This window comes from Polypterus senegalus, chromosome 14 (assembly GCF_016835505.1).
Source record: "Polypterus senegalus isolate Bchr_013 chromosome 14, ASM1683550v1, whole genome shotgun sequence".
Taxonomy (NCBI): domain Eukaryota; kingdom Metazoa; phylum Chordata; class Cladistia; order Polypteriformes; family Polypteridae; genus Polypterus; species Polypterus senegalus.
The window spans coordinates 34,405,220-34,428,002 of NC_053167.1; the positions used below are offsets into that span (position 1 = coordinate 34,405,220).

Here is a 22,783-nt window from a genome sequence, read left to right on the forward strand (position 1 = left end):
GCAGGATAATGCACCATGTCACAAAGCTCGAATCATTTCAAATTGGTTTCTTGAACATGACAATGAGTTCACTGTACTAAAATGGCCCCCACAGTCACCAGATCTCAACCCAATAGAGCATCTTTGGGATGTGGTGGAACAGGAGCTTCATGCCCTGGATGTGCATCCCACAAATCTCCATCAACTGCAAGATGCTATCCTATCAATATGGGCCAACATTTCTAAAGAATGCTTTCAGCACCTTGTTGAATCAATGCCACGTAGAATTAAGGCAGTTCTGAAGGTGAAAGGGGGTCAAACACCGTATTAGTATGGTGTTCCTAATAATCCTTTAGGTGAGTGTAGTTCTTATAACTCTCATCAGGATAAGAGTCCTACCTTCACCCCATGCCAGTCATATGGACCCTATGGCTGTAATACTATAATTTCTTGGATATTATAGCCATGTCTGACTTGATGACGGCATTTGGTTCTGACTAGAGTGTGTTTAGTCAATTTGGTCATTAAGTGAATTGACATATATAAATGGGGTTGGGGGGCATGCCTCTGATGTCACTTTTACCACGCTGACTTTAGATACAAGGCACTGCATCTGCAGCACTGCATTCCGTATACAGTGCATGGCAAAAGCATACCACGTACCAGCAGACAGGAACATGCCTTTATGTCATTTCATTTATTGTATCTCAACAGAAGCTCAATCATTAAAATGCAACATTGCTATTCGAGACATTGATAACCGAGTCATAACTGCATATAATTTTGGTGGTAAAAAGCCAAAGAATAACCAAGTTAAGTTTTTACATGTAAGCATCAACAACAACCACAACATTAATTTCTTTAGCACATTTTCATATATGAAATTACTTCAAAGTGCTTTACCATAATAATGGCTAGCCAAAGTTACAAAGCAAAGCTAAAAACCAAAGAAAGGACATTTATAACAGCTGAAAGACAACTCAACTCAATAACAAAACTTATGATCAGATGGCCAAGGTCGACAGGAAAATAAAAAATCCAGTTGATGAGATGTTGGAGAAAAATCCAAAGGACTCCACAGTCCCCCCTGAGCATTATACAGTCCATCAGTGGTCACCATTAAAATTATAATTTTGTGGAGCTATCTTCCTTTTCCTAGCATCTCAGATGACTGCACCATAATTTGATTTAGGGGTAGTGGCGCATAGTGCCACCGCTGTGTACCAGAAACAAAAGCAGTGATTAGTGACCAGTCAATAAAACAGCTAATACAATTTTATTTTATGAAAAGAATCAATTTCCTCTCCTCTTCCGCATTAAGCAATACTAGTGATGCTAGTAATTTTTTAAGTTATCACGAAAGCCAAAGGTAGGCTTTGAGAAGGTTTTTGAAGTGGTCAGCTGGCCTAGCAAATCTCTAATGGTAAATTATTGCAGATTTTTGGTGCATAGAAACAGAACACTGGCTAGGGGACGTAACATTACAATTTGGAAAGCAGGGGAGCAAGAATTCCAAAATATACAGAAATTCTAGGTTGTTTAAAGCTCTACAGTATAAACATTTTAAAAGTATTTTAAAATCAATCATAAAAGACACAATCAACTAGTGTAATGATGTTAAGACCTCTGAAATATGCTCTGATATTCCCTTTTCAATTACATTCTTGATGCTGCATTTCTGACTAATTGCTGGTGAGTTATATCTTTTTTAGGTAATCCTGATAAGAGTGCATTGCAATAATCTAAGACAAAAGCATGTTATTATATAACTTTTCAGCATCCAGCAGTGAAATAAACTCTGGCAATGTTTCTTAAGTGAAAGGACATAGTTTTTGTAATATGCCTAAAGTGTGAATTGAAGTTTAGCTTTGAATCTAAAATTATTAGTAAAGCTATATAGGCTAGTTTATATCTAATGTCCACACTTTTTGTTTGCTGCCAATAATTCAAATGTGCATTTTTTTCCTTGTCAGGTTTAGGAAAATTATTATATAATAATAATAATAATAATATATAATATATATAAACTATTTCATGGTGTCTGTAAGACACTGAATCCAAGGATTTAGAGCCTAAGGATGATCTGGCGTTATCGATAATTAAAACTGTTGTTGTTTGCACAGCTGTGGTAATATACTTTATGTTACGAAATTATCAGGATTAATGGGAGCATGCATATTAAGAATAATAATGGAACCAGTATCATATCATCGTCACAACTGACAAAAACTTTCTTCTTGTGGTATAAAAGTGAAACCGACTCAAGGTGCTGCCAGAAAGGCTATCTCACTGTCGGAGATTGGTCAATAAGAATTCTGTGATTGATGGTGTCAAATGCTGCTCTCAAATCTAATTGAACAAGAACTGACATATGATTTGAATTAGTATTAAAACATACATGATTGACTATTTTAACCAAAGCGGTTTGTATACCTACAATCTACTCAAATGTCAAATCATAACTGAGATGGTGTTATTATTTAAAAATACAAAACAGTGTGGAGTATCTACTAAATTTTAAATTAAAACTGTTTAAGAATGCTATAAGAAAGACGCTATATAGCGCCCAACCCGACACAGATTTAACACGGGAAACACGTGTAAAATTAAATAAAGTTTTATTTTCTTCATCTGTGGGTTACGTCTTCCCCGTACCCCCAGAAACAGCACAGTCCCAAGCACAATTCAGCAATCAACCATAAATGTCTCTTCTTTCTTCTCCACCACTCCTCACCAAGCTTCGTCCTCCTTCCATCTGACTGTGGCCACTGAGTGGTGGTCGCTGGCTCCCTTTATAGTTCACCCAGAAGTGCTCCAGGTGCTTGATCCCATTTTCCAGCTGCACTTCTGGGTGTGACGAATTGGTTGCCCACATGGGCTCAGGAGTCCCAAATACAGCACCCCCTGGCTGTACCTGCGGGACCCAACAGGGCTGCACCCAACTCCAATTCCCAGGATGCCCTGCAGGAACCCGAGACACTGTTCCATCCAAGGGAGGCGGCCAACTAGCGTTCAGGGGGAGGTATTGCAATGTCCATGGCTGCTCCCCCTGAATATAGTGTGCAGGGGTGCCCCGGCTGGGTAAGGACGCCAAGCCACTGTCACAATGCATATTCATTTAGTGAAATGACACAGCATTAGGCAAAATTACACAGGCAATAATACAAGGACTTTTCTGCCCATCCTCTCCTTACCAGACCTTCTGAATCCACTTCAGGGCTCCATGGGCAAACCATCTTTGAATAAGGTGTTAGTTGAACAAAGGGCACACTCTTGCTTTTGCTCATACTCAAAATTAGCTAAAATCTTTTTTAAAGCTAGCCATCTGCAGTAAGTGTTTATTTGCTTATAAAAACACTATATATGATTAAAAATGAATACAAATAGACATTCATACAATAAAAACTAATGACAACATCTTGTGTTTTTGAACAGGTCAGTATATTCTGTGACTTCCCTTTAGAATGCAAAACTTCAGTAATTCATTTTGGTATAATTCTGTGTATTGTTTTTAACAACTTGACTGTCTTTCGCCTTACCCCCAAACAAAAACATAACCTAAAATGGTTGCTCCTCAATGCAATCTAGACTTGCCTTATAGTTCCCCTTTAATGTGACTCTTTGGTGCTAGATGCTTTTCTCAGCAGCTGAACAAGCACCTCACTAAGATTCCCTGCACCTCTTAAGGAAATTACTTTAACAGTAAGTACTGTTCATGAAATGCTGATGGCTTTTAAGATTTTCCACTGAATGTTCTGTCTTCAACTTGCCAAGTGTCATTAAATGTCTTTCTTGAAAGTTCACTTTAGTATACTACTGCCTACTGACCATTGCATTATTGATACAAAGCTCTCATTTAATGTCAGTTTAATTGTATTTTAGTTGTTTTTTGTAGTTTTTGTAGATTGCATCACCACCACAATGACTACCTCATTAACTTGAATCTGGTGTACTGTTAGCTGGATATGAACAAATATGTGGAATGATTGTGGTACCCTGAGGAGAGGTTTAAGGACCAAAACTGTTTTCTTCTAGCAAAATCACAAGATACCATAACATTCTTGGAAAATCCTTACAATTTTTTTATCTCATAAATGTTTATTTCTGTTTATTGTAGTGTTACATAGTTCTGTGATAAGCAAATAAACCCTTATTGCCCAGACATCTAGTTCCAAAAATACATTTCTTTGGTGTCTTAAGATTTTGCACAATACTGAGTACAGTATATAATATAATTGTATTTTAAGTTTTGTTTTTTTGAAACATGGTTCGGCACATTTTTTTTCTCTGTATGCTTCAGGTTCCCTCCCACATCCCAATAATCTGTTATTTTCAAAAGTTCCCTAAACTGACCTGGCATGAGTAGGTGTGGATGAATTCCACGAGTGGATTGGCACTTAATTCAGGCGCTGGTTTCTGCCAAGAGATGCCAGAATACACAAAGAGTGTCTGTGAGCCCCAAAGTAGATTAAGTGTGATCAGCTAATTGATAAATTGATGATTGGAAATATGGTTGGGAAGCACTGAAAAATAATTTGATTAAAATTACATCGCACATGTGGTCTTCAGCCCCCTCCATTCCCTGGACTGTGTGTCTTTGCTAATCAAGTGAGGAGAGAGAACTGGGAAAACTCTACACAAACAAGGCTTCAAGGTGTTGAGCCATGTGCCAGCCAGCACTTATTTTCCCTTTAACTGAATTTACAGAAAGTTCCCTAGCTATGGAAAACATTCTGTGTGGATACAGTGCCAAAGAAAAGGCATTCCAGTGATGGTAAAGACTTCAGACGAGTTACTCTTACTTCATATATTATGAAGACATTTGAGACGCTGGTCCTAAAACAGCTATGACCCCCTGGTTTCAGAACATTTAGAACTTCTGCAGTTTGCATTCTGCCACATTGACTGGGCAACAAAAAACTGAAGGCTTTGAATCTTCTTGTATCCTAAGTCTCCTGAATCATGAACCATGAATCATACCAGACCAACAGAGAGCAGTTTGTGAGGCTGAGGGACAGTGTGTCAGAAGTGGTGGTGTGTAATACTGGAGCATCTCAGGGATCTATCCCATCTCTCTTGCTTTTTACCCTCTGCACAACAGACTTCTAGTGCAATGCCAGTGCTTACCACCTACAGAAATTTTCAAGTGACTCGTCTATCATAGGCTGCATTAAAAATGGAAATGAGTCAGAGTACAGGAACGGTGTGGAGGATATCTTCATGTGGTGCAGGGACAACAACCTCCAGCTGAACATCAGCAAGACAAAAGAGCTGTTGATGGACTTCTGGCATGCCAAGGAGCCTCTGAGACCAGTCACCATTCAGGAGGAGTACTTGGAAGTGGTGCAGAGCTTGAAGTGTGTGGGGTTTCACATAAACAGCAAACTGGACTGGTCTGACAACACAGTGGTGCTGTACAAGAAGGGTCAGAGCAGACTGGACTTGCTAAGGAGACTCAGGTCTTTTGATGTGTTCAGCAAGCAGCTGGACATGTTCTACCACTCTATAGCATCCAGTGTGTTGTTCTACACTGCAGGCACCTGGGTAGCAACCTGAATTCAAAAGCCTGAACAAGCTTATCAGGAAAGATGGTGCCAACACAGGGTGAACAATGAAAGCTGTTGTGGAAATGAAAGTGATGGCAACATTGGATGCCATCATGAAAAATCTCCTCCATCCTCTCCAGGAGGCATTCTATTGGAGCATTTTTAGCCACAGGCTCAATCCACTACAGTGTGCCAAGAAGCATCACTGGGGGTCTTTTCTGCCAACTGCTATTAGGTAATTCAGTGCTTCCAGCCAATGTACTTATTAAATTTATTTAATTTTTTTTATTTACTTATTGGATGATTTCTTGATTGACTATCTAATCTAAAATGTTTACTTTTAAAATACTACAAAATAGTTGATTTTTTTCAACCTTTTAATATTGTAAAGCATTATTCTTAAGTAATTGCTCTTTTCTTTTAAGAGTAGCACCATTAACCTATCATAGGTTTTTAAAATCATTACCAAGCATCTTCTCCAACAGGAAGAAGAAAAAGCACAAAAACCTTTAGTAAAATATCAGAGAATCATGTACTTTGACTGGAATATCAGTCAGGCTTTATTAAATTATGTACAGTTCTCTCACAAAGCTGTTTACAAAGTCACTGAAATTACACTGAATAAAAAATGTACTATATGTATTATAAAATGAGAAAGTCTTTACAGGAAGAAGTACAATAATATAAGCAAACTTAACATATTGTTATTCAAGCTACAGAACAAAAAGAAAGAAATGGGTGATCAGCCTGTATTTAAAGGTCGGCACTAGAAGTTCTTCAATGATTCAATGACAGGTACTGGAAAACAGGTTCAGAAAGTAGGCTTAACAAATCTGACAATCCATAAGAAAACTAAGCAATGTGGTTACACTATGTATTTAAAAGTTCTTGATTTCTAGATTATTAGAATTATCTGAGGTTATTTTGAAACAAACAAAAATCTATACTCATAATTTGGTGCTTTCAACAACTCACTGACTATGTGGCACTAAATAAATGCTTATTAGGTTTTGGTCTAATGACACTACATTTGCTAAAAGTAGACATTCTGGAGCCCAGTGATTAGACTGCTCATCTACAGTGCACATATTTTCCATATTTTCCAGTTTCCCAAAATTGAGCAGCTACTGAATTGGCAAGGTAGGGTCCAGCATGAGTCAAACAAGTAACAAAAGAAATTTCTCAGTCCAATAGAGTTTGTTTTAAAAAGGTTTAGTGAAAATTCACAGAAAAACAGTTCTCACAAAAATAGAGAAAAAAATCAGAGCATAGCATCAAGTCAGTGAAACTTCTGGGATATTGATCTGCTCAGTTAAGTAGCAGAGGGGCTTGTTAAACAGTTTAAACTGCTTTGGTGTTAATGAAATTAACAACAGGCGCACTAGTGGGGCAACAATGAGATGACCCCCAAAACAGGAATGGTTTAACAGGTGGAGGGAGGCCACTGACATTTTTCCCTCCTCATCTTTTCTGTTTGTTTTTTCACTAGTTTTGTATTTGGCTACGGTCAGTGTCTCTACTGGTAGCATGAGGCGATACCTAGACCCTACAGAGGATGCACAGGTAGTCCATCTTCTCCAGGATGGCAAATTAATACTTGTCATTGCCACAAGGTTTGCTGTGTCTCCCAGCACAGTCTTAAGGGCATGGAGGAGATTCCAGGAGACTGGCAGTTACTCTAGCAGAGTTGGACAGAGCTGTAGAAGGCCCTTAACCCATCAGCAGGACTGGTGTCTGCTCCTTTGGGCAAGGAGGAACAGGATGAGCACTGCCAGAGCCCTACAAAATGACCTCCAGCAGGCAGACCACTGGTGTGAATGTCTCTCACCAAACAATCAGAAACAGACTTCATGAAGGTGGCCTGAGGGCCCAACATATTCTAGTGGGCTCTGTGCTCACTGCCCATCACCGTGGATCTTGATTGGTATTTGCAATAGAGTACCAAAATTGGCAGGTCCACCACTGGCACATGTGACAGACATGAAAGGGTTTGGAGAAGCCATGGAGAATGTTATGCTGCCTGTAACATCGTTCAGCATGACAGGCTTGGTGGTGGGTCGGTGATGGTTTGGGGAGGCATATTAATGGAGCGACGCACAGACCTCTGCGGGCCAGACTGTGACTGCTATTAGTTATTGGGATGAAATCCTTGGACCCATTGTCAGACCCTCTTGGTGCACGACAATGCCCAGCCTCATGTGGTGAAAGTATGCAGGCAGTTCCTGGAGGATGAAGGATTTGATACCATTGACTGGACCCCACGCTTGCCTGACCTAAATCCAATAGAACAACTCTGGGACATTATGTTTCAGCCCATCTGACACCGCCAGGTTGCACCTCAGACTGTCCAGGGGCTCAGTGATGCCCTGGTCCAGATCTGGGAGGAGATCCCCCAGGACACCATCCGTCGTCTCATTAGGAGCATGACCCGACGTTGTCAGGCATTCAATACAAGCACGTGGGGGCCATACAAACTACTGAGTAGGATTTGGAGTGAAATTTTGTCAAACTGGAGTAGCCTGCCACATCATTTTTTCACTTGGATTTTTGGGGTGTCTTTGAGTTTAGCCCTCTGTAGGTTGATAATTCTCATTTCCATTAAACAATGTGGCATCCTTTCATTCCTAACAAATTACCCAGTCCATATCAGTATAGATGTAGAGCATGATTTTTTTCCAATTGAGATCTGATGTGTTTTCAAAGTGTTCCTTTGATTTTTTGGACAGTTAATACAAAATAGATCCCAGGGGATTTTTTTTCATGTTTAAAAATATGCCTTGTCATGTATGCGTATCAGAGGATATCTCCTCATTGGCTAGATTGAGGTATGTAATAACCCACCGGGCGAAAGTTAACACTGTTGCTAACATTCTCTTCTCTTTTTCTCCCCGCAGCACCGAGAAACCATTTAGTGAGGGTGCTTAGCTCAGCCCCTTCCGGTTCATCCTCAATAAGAATATCAGCTGCCTAGAAAGAAATGTCTTTTATGACCAGACCTACCCACCAGACAAGAGCTCCTGTGAAAGACCCTTAATTCTGTAGCGGAGAAATGAATCTGTTTGTTTATGTTTTGCCTAAGGGCTGGCAACATAACGGCAAGAGGCACTTCTTTTGTTGGACTTTTTTTGTTAATTAAACGAGATGACCTGGTTGGCAACCCAACTTTTATATTTGCGTGCTATTCCTACACCTGACCATAACCTAAATACTTGAAAAGAAATGATAATATTCAGAAACCTGTGGGGAAAAACGATTATAGTGAAGCATTCTGAAACCCGATTTATTCAGTTCTGCATGGCATTAGACTATGAGCCTGTCCTGACCACATTATGTATAAAGGAAATAATCAGCCCTGGACAGGAAGACAGTCCACTGTAAGGCCCACTCACATACACACCCACATTTACACCCACAAAAGATGAATTTAAAAGTGGCAATTAACCTAACATGCATTTTTCCATGCAGTCAATCACCAGGTACAGAACTGTAACTTAGGACACTGGATCCGTGCCCCATATTATGCATTACATTTATGAACTGTTGAATTCAGCTATTTTGGTGTTGCCCCATTGTAAGTTCACTACTCAGAACAGTTCAGTGTTGAACACTTAATCGTCACATTCTAACACCAAATCAACTGAGCTTCCAGAATATCAGTCTGTTCAGTTAGGAAGCATAAGTGAGAGGCAACAACAAGACAACCTACAGAGAGTGGTTTTACAGGTGGTGTCCACAGGCAGTTGTTCTTTCCTTATCCTTTCTGACAGATTCTCCTCTAGTTTTGTATTTTACTAGTGTCCTTGTTACTGCTGATAGCATGAGACGTCCCTGTAGCTGATTCAGGTTGCACAGATAGTTAAGGTCCTCCAGGATGGCACATCCATACATGACGTCACAAGAAGGTGAGCTATATCTCCCAGCACAGTCTTAAGAGCATGGAAGAGATACCAGGAGATGGGCCATTACACAAGGAGATTAGCAGAAAAATGCATCTAATCAACTCAATGTACAGTTAGAATATTTGATTAAATATTTGATCAACATCAACACCTGCAATAACATGAAAAGATACAAAAAGGAGGCACCACAAACAATATAAGTAACACAATGGCAAAAATGTGACATAATTAAAGTGAAATACCTTTTAGAAGACGAAATACTGTAAAATAAATAAAAATAGGAATTCCAAGTGGCATTAAAAGACTATGTAATGTAAACTGCTCAAAAAAATTAAAGGAACACTTTGAAAATACATCAGATCTTAATGGGGAAAAAAATCATGCTAGATATCTATACTTGTATGGACTGGGTAATGTGTTAGTAACGAAAGGATGCCAGATCGTTAGATGGAAATGAAAATTAGTAACCTACACAGGGTTAAATTCAAAGACACCCCGAAAATCAAAGTGAAAAAACGATGCGGCAGGCTTGTTCATTTTGCCAAAATTTCATTGCAGCAACTCCAAATCACACTCAGTAGTCTGTATGCCCCCCACATACTTGTATGCATGCCTGACAATGTCTGTCTCCTCATAAGATGACAAATGGTGTCCTGGGGGATCTACTCCCACATCTGGACCAGGGCATCACTGAGCCCCTGGACAGTCTGAGGTGCAACCTGACACTGTCAGATGGGCTGAAACATAATGTCCCAGAGGTGTTCTATTGGATTTAGGTCAGGCAAACGTGGGGGCTAGTCAGTAGTATCAATTCCTTCATCCTCCAGGAACTGCCTGCATACTCTTGCCACATGAGGCTGGGTATTGTCATGCAGCAGGTGGAACCCAGGACTCAACGCACCAGCATAGGGTCTGTCAATGGGTCCAAGGATTTTACCCCAATACCTAATGGCAGTCAAGTGCCGTTGTCTAGCCTGTAGAGGTTTGTGCGTCCCTCCATGGATATGCCTCCCCAGACCATCACTGACCCACCACCAAACAAGTCATGCTGAACGATGTTACAGGCAGCATAATGTTCTCCACAGCCTCTCCAGACCCTTTCATGTCTGTCACATTTGCTCAGGGTGAACCTGCCCTCATCTGTGAAAAGCACAGGGTGCTAATGGTGGACCTGCCAATTCTAGTATTCTATGGCAAATGCCAATTGAGCTCCACGGTGCCAGGCAGTGAGCACAGGGCCCACTAGAGGATTTCGGGCCCTCAGGCTACCCTCATGAAGTCTGTTTCTGATTTTTTGATCAGAAACATTTACACCAGTGGCCTGCTGGAGGTCATTTTGTAGGGCTCTGGCAGTGCTCATCCTGTTCCTCCTCTCCAGAAGGAGAAGATACCAGTCTTGCTGATGGGTTAAGGGCCTTCTACAGCCCTGTTCAGCTCTAATAGAATAACTGCCAGTCTCCTGGAATCTCCTCCATGCCCTTGAGACTGTGCTGGGAGACACAGCAAACCTTCTGGCAATGACAAGTATTAATTTACCATCCTGGAGAAGATGGACTACATGTGCATCCTCTGTAGGGTCCAGGTATCGTCACATAGCATGTGGGGGCTGTCTCATTGTTGCCCCTCTAGTGCACCTGTTGTTAATTTCATTAACACCAAAGCAGCTGAAACTGATTAACAACACCCTCTGCTACTTAACTGACCAGATCAATAGCCCAGAAGTTTCATTTATTTGATGCTATATTCTGATTAACAAATGTTCTTTTAATTTTTTTGAGCAGTATATTTACAACATGGGTTATCCACCGCAACATTTATGATGAAGACACATTCCAAAAGTCCTGCTATATACAGTCCATGCCTTTAACTTGTTTAACATCCAAGTTTTCAAGTGTAGTAACAGTAATGCTAGGCTCCCGCTAGAGTCTTACTCCATTAAAATCTTCCAGTGAATTTAGTTGACTAATTCCATCTTTGTTTAACACACTTCATGATATCTTTGGAGCTAATGCTCAGACTTTATCTCAAAACACTAAAATTCATTGTTTAAAGTCACATTTCCAAATACTGTTAGTGAGTTCTGTTGTCTAACAGCTTCTGAGAACAATTCCTAGTCCTTTTCCATTTACTTTTGATTTTGCATATTCAGTAGTGTCTACAACAATTTGATGAAGGCGTGGAAGTTTCCTGCCATTCTCCAAATAAATCTGTGCACAGGTTAATTAGAGGCTCTGAATTGGCCTTGTGATAATAAAGGTGGATAGGCTGAACCCAAGGTTGGATTCTTTGTTCTCTTCAATACTTCCAAGACAGACTTTGTCTCACTATGACTGCATAATGGAAACGTAGGTCCATAGAATTTATGGTTAAACTGTATGTAATAATGATCAATTCCTTTACAGTTTTACTGGGTATGTAAGTATGTCTAACATGTCCGTATCAATCAGCTACTACATAGGCCAGTTGTGGTCTCCAGAGGATACTAATTAGACAAACACAAATATTACCTATAAGACAAAAATAACTGAAAAGAAAAATGTATTTACATACGAGATTTATTGGGACAGTAAGCAAGCATGTCAGGTACCTTCACATCAGTCAGATAACAACAACAACAACAACAACAACAACATTTATTTATATAGCACATTTTCATACAAAAAATGTAGCTCAAAGTGCTTTACATAAAGAAGAATAGAAAAATAAGAGACACAGTAAGAAAAGAAAATAAGTCAACATTAATTAACATAGAATAAGAGTAAGGTCCAATGGCCAGGGGGGACAGAAAAAACAAAAAAAAAACTCCAGAAGGACGGAGAAAAAAAAAAAAAAATCTGCAGGGATTCCAGGCCATGAGACCGCCCAGTCCCCTCTGGGCAATCTACCTAACATAAATGAAACAGTCCTCTTTGGATTTATGGTTTTCACGGAAGGATTTGATGATGATGATGATGATGATGATGATCACATGGACTTCTGGCTTTTAGTCCATCAATGCTGGGGCATCATGGTGCTTTGAGTAGGTGGTGGTGGCGCAGGCACAGAAGAGAAACAGAAGAGAGAGTAGGGGTCAGTACGGATTTTAGAGCCACCATGAATAGTTATTATGATGAATTGAACATATAGAGTATCAGGATTAAGATAAAGTGAAGTTATAAAAAGGCCATGTTAAAGTAATGTGTTTTCAGCAGTGTTTTAAAGTGCTCTACTGTATTTGCCTGGCGAATTCCTATTGGCAGGCTATTCCAGATTTTAGGTGCATAACAGCAGAAGGCCGCCTCACCACTTCTTTTAAGTTTAGCTTTTGGAATTCTAAGGAGACACTCATTTGATGATCTAAGATTACGATTTGAAATATAGGGTGTGAGACATTCCGATATATAAGATGGAGCGAGATTATTTATGGCTTTGTAAACTATAAGCAGAATTTTAAAGTCAATTCTGAAAGACACAGGCAACCAGTGTAGTGACATCAAAACTGGAGAAATGTGCTCAGATTTTCTTTTCCTAGTTAGGATTCTAGCAGCTGCCAGATACTAGATACTACATATTTTCTACATGCCAGTTTACTTCAGCTTGGTGTGACTTATTCATACACACAATTTATGTGTACATGTAGAATGAACTCTGTATGAACGAGCACATTATACATTTGCATGAACTAAATTGAACGTTGGCGTGGAAGAATGAATTTGCATTGAATCAACTTGGTACAGTTAGGCAGAGGCAAGTAGTAATCACATCGCAAAACACCTTCTAGAAGAAGAAACAGATTTTTCTGTTTTTCCAAAAGAACTCCTCTACTACGTTGGATCCACAATTTCTACCCTGGTTAATCCTTTGGAATTAGCTGATGCCTCTATAATACAGTATATGACCAGAATTAGCACGCTTTATGTGTGCTGGAACTTGTCTAGTTCTTTACTAGTGAAGAAGCTACACAAGTTACAGTAGAAATGATGAAACATTGTAAAACCCCCTAAGTTTGGTTCTGGTTTTACTCAAGACCTGAAGTGTTTACTACTGCTTGGTAGATAATCCTGCATTTGTTGGCTTCTTTGTTTTGAACTAGAAAATAGTTAGCAGCTAATTTAATTTTCAGAGAATTCTTATTAAGTCTGTTTTTACACTCTTAAGGGTGTTCACCTTGTGTAATACAGAGGTGTGCAGCAGAGCCAAGTAAGGCCTAATGATTTCATCTTCTGGCCAAAATGGATGCACACAGAATTATGCGTGAGAAGTTACGGTACCATTTAAAAACACACAAATTGTCATTTTCCATTAGTACATGAAGAAACTGTTTAAGCCCATTTTCAAACCAAAGACATTATAGATTCAGCAAAGGTTTAATACATTTTAAGCAGAGTTAGACATAAAGTCTGTTCATTGCATCTACAATTTTTTAATTGTCTTTTCATGTTGTGGAATTTGTTGGAGCAGCTTGCAAATTAAATCTAGAGGTCAGACTTTTCATAGCTATGTATGCTACATTTATTGTGTAAAAATGCTCATCGAAGAAAGCGCAGCAATTATAAAGCCTTTTTATTTGCTCTTAATTAGGTCAAAGCTAGACCTGCTGGAAACGGGGAGGGTCACAAAATCATTTGTTGGATGAATATTAGCTTGTTGTTTGCAAATAGGTGATGTATGATGCCCCTATCCCACAGTGATGAATGGCTTTTAAAAATTTTCTTTTCTTTATCAATTGACTAACAAACTCATGAATCACTGCCAGTTGAGAAAGCTTTTCACATAAATTAAACACCAGCGTCTCCATCTTTTACCTTTGTTTTACACCCCTCACCCTTTTTGTTTAATGTATTATTATCAATGGCACTCCATGAATTAAGGAAACATTCTGAATTACAACCCACAATCATCCAGCTACCCTGAACATCCTTTCAATGGAGACAAGATGGGACTTGCAGATAGCAAACTTTAATAAACCTGGGAGAATGCAATAAAGTTGATAATGTAGTGAAATAAGGAAGATAATCTATATATATATAACTCACTAAGGCAAGACACCCATGGAAAGGCAAGACAACCATGGAAAGCACGCCGGAAGGGGCGTGGATTCACTAAGCCGCCGACAAGTGAGACACCTAGGGTGCATGCAGGAAGGAGCCACGCCCACCAACTCCAAGACCATTGGATACGACGACAACTCACAAAGCCACACCCACCAACTCAGAAAAAAAACGGCGTCATTTATATTCGTCTGTTGTAGAGGTCACATGCAGCTCCGACCCACATTGACTGTTAATAGAGGCATGTTTCTCACGGAGGTGAATCGCCATATGCAGTGTGTAAAACTGTTTTCAAGGAGTATACCATGGGATCCTTAAAACATTCATTTACAACTGAGGTTAAAACACAATGAAGTGAGCAGCCTTTAAAAAACGAGTTTTCGGTTACGACGCACGACCGCGTGCACTATAGCAAACTGTTTTACACGCTACATACAGCAATTCGCATCCGCGACAAACATGCGTCTTCTTTGATGCTCCTGCACTTTGTACACACCCCTCTCCCACCTCGCTACCACCGTGGTCGGGTGTCTTGGTGGATTATACATAGAAAGGCAGCCAAAACCGCACAGAGCAATGAAAAGTCTATGTGAGTCACACGTGCATCTGGACTGTACAAAGTCGACAACGACTCGAGTGACGAGTTGGAGGTGGGCACATGAGCAGGCAGTGCATACTGAACGAGAAATCAGCAGACTAGCATGACGGAGGGAGCGGAGTGGATGTCCTTCTCCTCTCCTCCCGTTCCACCCTCCGCGTCTGAATGCCGCACAGACGATTGTGTGTTGGTTCGTTCCGTGCATCGGTTAAAACCCAATGAAGGAAGCAGTCTTTAAAAACCAATAAGCCCTGTGCCTCTGTTTCATTAACGTCTCACCTGCTTCACCAATGCAGGCCCTGCAACAGTCGAGACGCTCTCTCGGCAGCTGACCTTCTCTGTGCCTGACCGGTTCACACAGAGGCACCACATGACCAGGCGGTGTGTATACTTCGAGAGCGAGGGTGGATGTGACAGGACTATCTAAGAAGAGGCATATTTGTCACGGATGTAAATCACTGTATGCAGCGTGTAAAACGCTGTATTGTATGTTGCCCTCTCCAGAGTTGCATCTTTTCATTCATCTACAGTCGTATACACAATGAAGTGAGCAGTCTTTAAAAAACGAGTTTTCGGTTACAACGCACGACCGCATGCACCATGGCAAACTGTTTTACACGCTACATACAGTAATCCGCATCCGCAACAAACATGCGTCTTCTTAGATGCTCCTGCACTTTGTACACACCCCCGTCCCACCGTGTTCGGGTGTCTTGGTGGATTATATATAGAAAGGCAGCCAAAACCGCACAGAGCAATGAAAAGTCTACGTGAGTCACAGCTGCATCTGGACTGTACAAAGACGACAACGACTTGAGGGACGAGTTGGAGGTGGGCACATGAGCAGGCAGTGCATACTGGATGAGAAATCAGCAGACTAGCATGACGGAGGGAGCGGAGTGGATGTCCTTCTCCTCTCCTCACGTTCCACCCTCCGCACCTGAGCGCCGCACGGACGATTGTGTGTTGGTTCGTTCCGTGCATTGTTACAATGTTGCTTTTCTTGCTGATTTATTTCATTACCGATTTTTCAAATGTTAATTTTCTCCCTGTGCTTAAAAATTATTAAAAAACCGGCCTAATTATGCAGCTTATGGTACGCCGCGGGTTGGCTAGTAATAATAATATTTCTTAACATGTATATAACGTTTTTCTCGCTACTTAAAGTGCTGAGACAGAGGGGAACCATGTCAACCACCAACAATGTGTAGAGCCCACCTGGATGATGCAACGTCAACCATTATTTTCCCAGTACGCTCACCACAAATTAGCTGTTACGTGGTGCAGTGGTGAAAGAGAGATAGCCATTTAAAGGCAGGGGATGATTAGGGGGCCAGAATGACTAGGCTAAGGAGGGCAGTTTAGCCAGGACATCAGGATAAACTGCAATCTTTTAAAAAGATGTCCAGTGATCTTTAATGACCATAGAGAGTCAAAATGGTGCCAGATTTATAGCACAGTGTCTCCCTCACTGCACTGGGATGCAACTACAGTCCACAGGGGAAACACCCTCTGCTGGCCTAACCAACACCTCTTCTAGCAGCCACCCCAACTTTTCCTAGATTGTCTCCCATCCAAGTACCGGCCGGGCCCAAACATGATTAGCTTCAGGTAGATGACTTGTTCTGAAACGCATGTGGTATGACTTTGGTAGGAAATATCTTGCTAATAACATTGACATTAAATACTGTAATTAAAGCATAATTACTATCTGAAGCATACAGACATTTTCTAAAATGCCACTACTTTATTGAAGAAACTGAGACCTTAAAAAATTGACTTGAAAGATGTAACCGTTTTATCTTATTATTTCAAGTTTGTCTTTCCTCTATATTAATCTAAACCATTTTACAGAGTGGTAGACTTCAGTCAGTCCCTTCTCATTTTTCTGTTTCACATCTGGAGAAATAGCAAGAACTAGGAACTTGCAAAGTGACATTTTTCACTATTGATTTGTACTCTTTGTTGGTTTGGTCAGGTAGGTGTCAACTTAGGTTCATAATGTGTCTGGCTGCTTTGGCGCTCCTTTATCACTATGACTATGCATTGCATGTTAAATAATGATCAACAACAGACTCAATTTAAAACTGGTACAAAACTTGGCTCTTTATGTTATTCATAAATTAGGTCAGAAATTTTTAATGTTAGGAATACTCATTCAGCTAGTGCATGCAAGGGGCTTTAAGGAAGTGTGAAAACAGGGTTCTTTCCTTATGTTCTTGTGATTGAAACTCAACAAAAAATTTAAAATGAGCTCTTGAATAATAAAGTGAAGAACAGAATCTCTTTGAATTTTCACCCTTAAAGTTTATTAGTTTATGAACCAAAACTCAAAACTTTTCATTTACGAGTAGAATATAATTACTTTTCTGATGCTCTTCTATACCCGAAGACATAATCTACCACAAATACGCTACTCAAAAAAAAATAAAATTAAGGGAATACTTATTCATCACAGTCCAACACCAAGTCAATTAAGGTTCAGGGATATCACTTTGTCCATTTAGGAAGTATAAGTGATTGTGAATCAACTTCACCTGCTTTGGTACAAATCAGTGTCACAACAGGTGCACTGGAAAGGCAACAGTATGACACCCCTTAAAAAGAAAGCAGTTATTCAGGTGGTGTCCACAGACAATTACTCTTTCCTTATCCTTTCTGATTCTTCTGTAGTTTTGCGTTTTCTAGTGTCACTGTTGCTACTGGGAGCACGAGGCGGCACCTGCTGCCGATTCAGGTTGCACAGGTAGTCAGGCTCCTTCAGGATGTCACATCCATGCTTGCCGCTGCAAGAAGATTTGCTGTGTGTCCCAGCACAGTCTCCAGAGCACTGAGGAGATTACAGGAGAGAGACTGTTACATGAGAAGAGCTGGGGGATGTGCTGACCAATCAATGGCTTTGTCATCGAGGAACTGCCTACACACTCTGGCTACATAAGGTCAGGCATCAACCTGCACACTGGAGGAATCCAGGGCCCAGTGCACCAGCGTAACATCTGACAAAGGCTCTGAGGATTTCATCAGCAGTCAGGGTACTTGCCTAGTACGTGGAGGTCAGTAGCCAGCTAGACATGATTTTGTAGGGCTCTTGCAATGCTCCTGTTCTTCATCGTATAAAGGAGCAGATACCGATCCTGCTGCTGGGTTGATGCCATTCTACGGCCTTGTCCAGCTCTCCTTGTGTAACGGCCCATCTAAATCAGCAACTCACCTTGAATGAATATTCATATTGTGAGGTCCAAGAATGATGATAAGGTAGGATTCTTTGTTGAAGACTGATTATTTTTAGAACTTATGGACATAGAGATTTGTTTATATTGTGACAGATTAGGGTTTTTCTCGCACCCTTGTACCCTCAGACCACACGTCAGACACCAGATAAAAGTCCAAATAGTTATTTATTATAATAATAAAGTGCACAAAGCACCCTCCTCTCCACAATACTCAATAAATCACAATAACCACAATAATAAATAAACCAATCCTCCACTCCCAGATGCTTAGCCACCCTGCCTCCCAACTCAGCTCGCCGTCTGGGAGCTCCCACAGTCCTTTTATTCCTCCTGACCCAGAAGTCTTTCTGCCCAACAGTTCCACAAGTCCTTATTCCTTCCGGGTCAGGGTAAACAGTACTTTTCTTCGCCCCGGAAGCCCGTCGCTCTTCCTGTGATGAACCTCCGGGTCATGGTGCCCAAATGAGTCCATTGGCCTCCCGACAGCGACTCCCAGTGGCCCCCAAGGTATCCAGCAGGGCTGTGTATAAAAACTACATAGTCCATGAGGCCCTGCTGGAATTCGGGGCCCATATATGCTCTCAGGAGAGCTCCTCCTAGCGGCCAGGGGGTGAGGGCCGGAATAAAATGCCGGCAATCCACCACAATATACAGTAACACTTACAGCTTTGTTGGTACCGCTCCCATTTAAGTCTTCATAGTAAACTGAACAAGGAAAAGCATCATTGCATCAGTGAAAGGGCAAAGAAAAAAATACAATACTAGCCAACACTCTACGCCGCATAATTATTTATTGATGGGTGAACACTTCCTGAAAGACACAGTTGTCCAAATAGGGTGGGTTTGAGGATACGACTGTGAGTGAATGAAAAGATGGAACTCTGGAGAGAGCAACATACAATTATCCATGACTGAAAACTGGTTTTGGCAGATTCAGGCATATCTTTTTGAAAGTTTGGCCCTGTGCCTTATTAATTGTCATTGCAAAGGCCAATCTAACAGGAAATTGTCTGCGTGTAAAAGTAAAAGGCAAATTTGAATCTAATAGGGTCAGGTAAATCCGGGGAATAAGGACAGTTTGATGAGGTAGCAGCTGCGATAGTTTTACACTCCAGTACATTGCGGTGAATGCTGGTAACAGTCAGGAGGGCGGGCAGGCGGACAAGCCAACAAAAACACTACGCTCTTAGTATGGTATGAATCAGGTTTTTGTAGACAAAGGTTTTCCCTGTTCCTGCAGGACCATCTAAGAAGAAGCATGTTTGTCGCGGAGGGGAATTGCTGTACGCAGCTTGTAAAACAGTTTGCGAGGGTGGACGCGGGAGGAGGGTTAGACTTGGCGGGCGGGGCTCTGTCCTGAGTATCCCATGACGCGGGAGGAGGGTTAAAGTTGGCCAGCGGGGCTCTGTCGTGCGTATCTCTATCCCATGGTCTCTGCCTTGAATGCCATGGTTGACTTAGTATATAGAAAATCAGCCATAACCGAAAAAAACAATAAAAAGTCAACGTGGCTCAGAGGTGCATGTGGACTGTAGCAGAGACGAAAGCCACTGAGGCTGTGTTTGGTGAGGTGTTGTGTGCGGGCACATGAGCAGGCAGTGCACATGCCTCGAGAGCGAGGGTGGATGCGGGAGGCGGGTTAGGCTTGGTGGGCGAGGCTATATCGTGCGTATCCCATGATGCGGGAGGGTTAGAGTTGGCGGGGCAAGGCTCTGTTGTACGTATCCCATGGTCTCTGTCTTGAGTGCCATGGTCAGCTGGTTAGTGCATTGTTGGTGGGCGGGGCTCTGTGAGTTGGCAGGCGTGGCTCTGCCGTGCGTATCCCATGGTCTCTGTCTTGCGTGCCATGGTCAGCTGCTTAGTGAATTATATATATATATATATATATATATATATATATATATATATATATATATATATATATATATATATATATATATATATATCAATGGAAAAGAAATTGCTATTTGCAGTCCTCTGAAGAAACTGAACACTTGTGTAGATGATGAAGGTATTCTTAGAAATGGAGGATGGTTGTCTATAGTATTTATTTAGTCTCAAATGAGAAGTTCTGTTTTAGCATTCCAGTCTTCAGATAAAGCATTTCCACAACTAACGTCAAAAAGCAGGGACATGTCTCCATAGAAGGATCTACAGTATTTGTGCAGCAGGATACTGGATTTCAGGTGCAAAGAGATGTTTCAGTAGCATTCTGGACAAAAGCATGGCATTCAATAAACTTCATGACACATTTGCAGAGCCACAAATGGAACACCTATCAATTAAATACTTAGGCACTGAGTCACCTTTTACTGATGAGGGCATAGATGTTTTTTGCCCATGAACTAACACAACGAGGCACACTCAGGGAGGACTGTTGTGCCGGAGGGCATACATCTCTCAGCTAGCTTGGTAACACTTGGGAAATCACAAGGATGAGCTGAAATCTGTAGATGAGAACAGGACAGTATGGGCTGACCTGCTGAGCCTGTGGCAGCTGTGACCTTCACGAATGAAAAACAGTATGAGAAAAGATGAGATGAAATGCATTTCTCTACTCCCCTCCTAAAGTCTAGCTTCATATGTAAATGTACTGACCTATTGCGTTGGTCTGTCAAACAGAAAGTTCTGGGAGAGAAAGAAGTGGGACTATACCTTTCAGCAGCAGCAGGTTGGGCAGGGCTAGATGTTAGAGAAGCAGCAGGTTGGGTGGGACTAGATGTTTGAGTGGCAACATTCTGCTGACAAGTGTATCCTTAAAAGCAGGAAGGTCTGAGAAAGAGGGCTGAGATTTTCTTAGGAAACAAATAAATCAGAATCTCCTTGCAGATGTTAGTATTTGTCTATATATACACCATCAACTCAATGATGATCATGATCAGTGTAACAGTAATTGGTGATACCATATTATTGACAATGTTGCAAACAGCATTCATCCACTGCGTCTTCTTTCCAGTATGTACCAGTTTTGGAAGCATTTCTTTTCTCTTTAAAAATGGGTAGGTGTGAACATCCATCTAGTTAGGCTCTTAGTATCCAGTGTTGTTACAACCCCAAATCAGAAAAAGTTGTGACAATATGGAAAATACAAACTAAAAAAAAACCAAAAACACAGTGATTCTTAAATTTACTTTTTCATTGCAAACAGTATGAACCCAATATATTTCATGTTTTGTCTGGACAACATCATTTCATTTGTTAATATACATCCATTCCTACACATCAGACTTACAGTACATTCCAAAAAAAGTTGAGACAGCAAAGCATTCACCACTTTGTAATGTCACCATTCTTTCTCACAACATTTAAAAGACATTTTGGCACGGAGGATACCAAGCATCGAAGCATTTCAGGTGTTATTTTGTCCCATTCGTCCTGTAAACACGTCTTAAGGTGTGCAATAGTATGAGGTCATAATTGTTGCATTTTACGTTTCAAAATTCTCTACTGGGGACAGTTGAGTACTGCAGGCAGGCTAGTCTAGTACCTGTACCCTCTCCTTCTGCTGCCATTCCTTTCTATTGTGTGCAGAAGGTGATTTTGCATTGTCATGTTGAAAAATGCATGGACATTCCTAGAAAAGATGTCTTGGAGGCAGCATATGTTGTTCTAAAATCTTAATGTACTTTTATGCATTAATGCTTCCATCACAGAAGTACAAATTACCTTTGCCATGTAGACCCTGGCTTTTGGACTTATTGCTGATAACAGAGTGGATGGTTGTTTTCATCTTTGTTCTGGATCACATGGCGTCCATTTCTTCCAGCAAATATCTGGAACATTAATTTTTCTGACCACAAAACACATTTCCATTGTGTGATGGGTCATCCCATTTGCCTCCAAGGTCAGATAAGTTGACACCACTTCTGGACATGTTTAATGTAAGTCTTCTTTTTTGCACAGTAAAGTTTTAAGTGGCATTTGTCAATGTAACTCCATATTGTAGTGCTTGACAAAGTTTGCCAAAGTAATCCCTTGCCCATGTGGTTATATCAGCTATTGATGAATCATGGTTCTTGATGCAGTGCCATCGAGGGATCAGAGATCATGGGTGTTCAACTTAATCTTGCACCCTTGCCCTTTACGCACTGATATTCCTCCAGATTCCTTGAATCGTTTGATGATATTATGCACTGTAGAGAGACAAATATGCAAACCCCTTCCAATCTTTCTTTGAGGAGCATTGTTTTTAAACACTTCAATAAAATTCTAAAGCATTTGTTGACAAACTGGAGATCCTCTGCCCATCTTTGTTCCTCAAAGACTCCATCAGGTTAGATGGGAAGCGTCGGTAGATTCAAGTCTGGGCTGTGGCTGGGCCACTCAAGGACATTCACAGAGATGTCCTGAAGCCACTCCTTTGATATCTTGGCTGTGTGCTTAGGGTCATTGTCCTGCTGAAAGATGAACCGTCGCCCTAATCTGAGGTCAAGAGCGCTCTGGAGCAGGTTTTCATCCAGGATGTCTCTGTACATTGCTGCAGTCATCTTTCCCTTTA

The 22,783-nt window shown here is 40.9% G+C and overlaps 1 long non-coding RNA gene across 1 annotated transcript in view; it reads left to right on the forward strand.

The window, feature by feature from the left end:
• Positions 1-9,134, forward strand: part of LOC120515165 — a 63,924-nt gene extending 54,790 nt beyond the window's left edge. Inside the window, exon 3 of the long non-coding RNA XR_005630606.1 lies at positions 8,420-9,134. This is a non-coding gene — a long non-coding RNA (uncharacterized LOC120515165). The remainder of the gene's footprint in view (positions 1-8,419) is intronic.
• The last annotated feature ends 13,649 nt before the right edge of the window (positions 9,135-22,783 follow it).